Here is a 3,666-nt window from a genome sequence, read left to right as displayed (position 1 = left end):
GTTAATACACAAAAAAAATAGTAATTAAATATATACATTTACAAAAAAAATAACCAGTGGATTTCTTTTTAGTTGGGAATACTGTACACTCAAATCTCAATACAGGACATACAACTGTCATCTGTTTCTACAATTTAAACATTTAAAGTAATTTTGGGCCCTTATTCAATACTGTATGTTGTGAAGATTTCTTCACTATACTGAAAATTTTAGTCCCAGTCATTTGAATGGAGCTTACCACTTATCCAGCCCTGGCAAAATGTCTTCACAGCCTCTGGCCCATATTCAGTATGCTGTGACACCACCTTCTCCATGTCAGAGAAGTTCTTAGCTTCAATGATTTCAATGGATCTTAGAATGTCCCTAATATGGAAAAGCTGTTTCACAGTATATTGAACTTTCATAAAAAAGCTCTGTATTAAAGAGCAGAATATTTTAGCCCTGTTTTGAATCCCAAATCTGCTCAGAACTGTTGTTGGGATCTTTAAACTGCCTCCCTTATTTTCTCATAATTGAAAAAAAAAAAAAAAATAGCTTTTTCCACCATCCTCTCTCTAGCTCCTCAAACTGTTAGGCCTCGTCCAGAGTGGAAACTGGCGCTCCAGCGCTGCGCCCTGCTCGGCCGGGCGATTCCTGGCCGGCTAGGTGCGCGCGTCTGGGAGCGCGGCCTCGACGTTACGGAGCTGGTTCGTCCTCATTGGCCGAACCGCTCACGTGATGCTCTTTACGAGCAGCAAAATCAATTTGGCTTGCTCGGCAAGCGGCTGAGCGCCGAGCAGGCGCACCCGCCCGCTCATGCAGGCCGCGTGCATTGTCGCAACATGTCCAGCGTGAGCGTGCGAGCCCACTCAGCGCCACCCTGGACGAGGCGTTATACTCAAGTGATGCTTGAGTGTTGTCAGCCTCTTGCCCATCCTGAACATTTGATTTATACTGTACAATAACTTTCAACTAATAATTTACTCAATTTGCCATCAGGAACGCAAAGACCACCACAAATGTGTAATCCACATTAAAAATGATTAACAGCTTCATTATTGCAGTTAATTTAGAACTTTTGCTCTTGCATGTCAGGAAACTGCAATAATTCCACTTTTCCTTGTAATCAAGGTGCTTTGTTTGTGCATAACGTTTAAATCCTGCAACTCAAAATATTCTGAATGCATTTAGACCAACCAACAGCCTTTAATATCTCAAATGATTCAGCTGACTTGAAGTCTCTTTGTGCTGCATTGCACATCCTACACAATAAATAATATTTTGGAGGATTCTGGTGCTCAAAGATAAGAACGCAGTATCCAAAATAATCAAGGTTTTGGTATCCTAACCTTAAAATAACTATGCTCATGGAAAATGTAGAGCAGGCATTTTTTTTTTGAATGGTGAACATCAAGCTTTTAATTACATTAGAAAATATACCAGGCCATATTTACAAAGCAGTGTTGCTAAATAAGACCACTTCCAGCACAGTTGAGTAAATATGACCATTACCAGCCCATTGACGTTGATGGTCTGCAAGGTTTCTTCCCTCAGAGAAGGCATGCTGAAGTGGTACTTTTTAGGAAATATCTCACTGAATGTCAGTTTCTTTGTTGGTACTGTAGCACAAAAAAAATGTTCAGTAGTATATTATTCACTAATATATCTTCTCCTACCAATATGTTAGTCCTGTTCTTTTTCAGATCACTTAGCATCAAAATATGTTTGTGTTACGTTATTTGCTTTACTGCTGATACTTTTTTCCATGACATTAATTTTTATGCTGTACTATACATTTATTTTACCTTTTAAGTTAAGTTAAAAAAAATCTGAAGTGTAACTGCTGAAATTTGTTGTATCAGGTTCATGTATTCTGTGATTACCACAGGATAAGCAGTGCACTGATCACAATAAAGCTGCAATTTGTACTGAATTGCTCCTTTTGGTGGTTTAAATTTATACGATGGCAGCATGGCTGGGGTCCAAAATATTGTTCTGTCAACGAATATATATCTTACTTCTCTTGTAAGATTTAAGCACCCTACCAAGCTAGGACAAATTAAGTGTGTGCATTGAAAAACATAAAGCACTCTGTTTATATATTTCTGTCAACAACACTATACTATTCATACCTCTTTGTCAATAAAAGGATCTTGGTTAACTACCCAGTGTTATCATGTGTAAAAAGATAGCATGAGTCCATGAAAGAATACCATCGGAGATTATATATATTAAAAATCTTCCTTTGTTTATTTGAATGTAGAAGATCGAAATAAACACTAAGAAACCCCATAGTGCATGTATTCCACAAGGTCCAGAAATCTGCTTCATTCACTACTTTGTAACATGTCAGTGGTTATGTGCAGACAGCGACTCGTGAGAATGACATGCAAATGAGCTGTCGATTATAAGCACAGACATTTCCCTAGAGCTTTCACTTGCAGCATTACATACTGTAGCAAAGTTTTGGATACGGCTTCGGATATAGTAGGAGCGTGTGGCGTCACGCATGCCTGTACGAGAAGTGATCCGTGGCCTCTAGGATTCCTATGATCTGCGCGATGGGGAGGTGTGCCGGAGGCAGGGCCGTGACATCACGTGAGTGGTTCGCCCTCATTGGCTGAACCGCGCACGTGACCCAGACGCCTCGCGACAAAATAAAATGTGTCTCGCGAAAAATCGGCTGCATCATTGCACTCCATCGTGCACGCAGTTGCGTGCTCTATGGCCTGCCTCATTGAGGTATGGGTTTTTGTTCACTCCGCACGGACTGTTGACGCGGCCTAAGTGAACATGGAGTCTGAAAACCCACTCGGACACTGCCTGTTTGTACTATTAGACTAAGGACAGTATTTCAAGTTTGCAAATCAATTCTTCAGTGTGAAGCTGGTAGTTTTTGGTAACCAGACATAAAATAAGGTGACCAAAAAACATCCAACCTACACAGTACAGACCAAGAACAAGGAACCTTAATGTAAATCTGATGAGGTTATCTGTGACGATTAATTTTAGTATTTTTTGTTACCACTAAAATGTATTTGATACTTTACTTTATATTTTTGCTAGTTTTTATCTATTCTCAGAAATTGGTTTAATTTGTTTTCTGGGGAAAAAAAAGAATTTTCTCTGTTTGTCTAATACACAGTTAGGACACATGTATAGTATAGAAGAGCAGGTGGTAAATGTTCTAATTTAGGATAAATTGTAATGTTGACCCAGCACATCAAACATTCCGAATCTGTCCGACTATTGTTAAAAAAATGCAGCATGTGAGCTTATCTGTAACAAATGAATATGAAATGTTTAATAGCATTACGGTTATGTTTTTATAAAATTTCTGTAGAGAACATCTGTACTTACACATTTTCTTTTGCCAAAGACAATGCAGCTTCCCATCTGAAACATATTGCCTTACTTTACATAAATATAGTAAACAGTACAAAATACAATTAACAAGTAACTGCAGCAGCGACTCGTGTTCACTGCTTCACTGCTGAAAATGAAAATAATGCATTGTGGTGAAATATTGCATTTCTAGATTTAAACCCTCTATTAAAGGAATGATGATGTACCTGCTTGGTATTTTCTCATATACTTATTGTACTGTTTTGTGTATTTATTTATTTTCAACTTAAATTTTTTATTGGCAAATTTTCAATTAGGATACAGAAGATAAAATAGGTACAG

The sequence above is a fragment of the Ascaphus truei genome, chromosome 4 (assembly GCF_040206685.1).
Source record: "Ascaphus truei isolate aAscTru1 chromosome 4, aAscTru1.hap1, whole genome shotgun sequence".
NCBI lineage: Eukaryota > Metazoa > Chordata > Amphibia > Anura > Ascaphidae > Ascaphus > Ascaphus truei.
The sequence above is the reverse complement of the archived record's forward strand: the minus strand, read 5'-3'. Positions refer to the sequence as shown.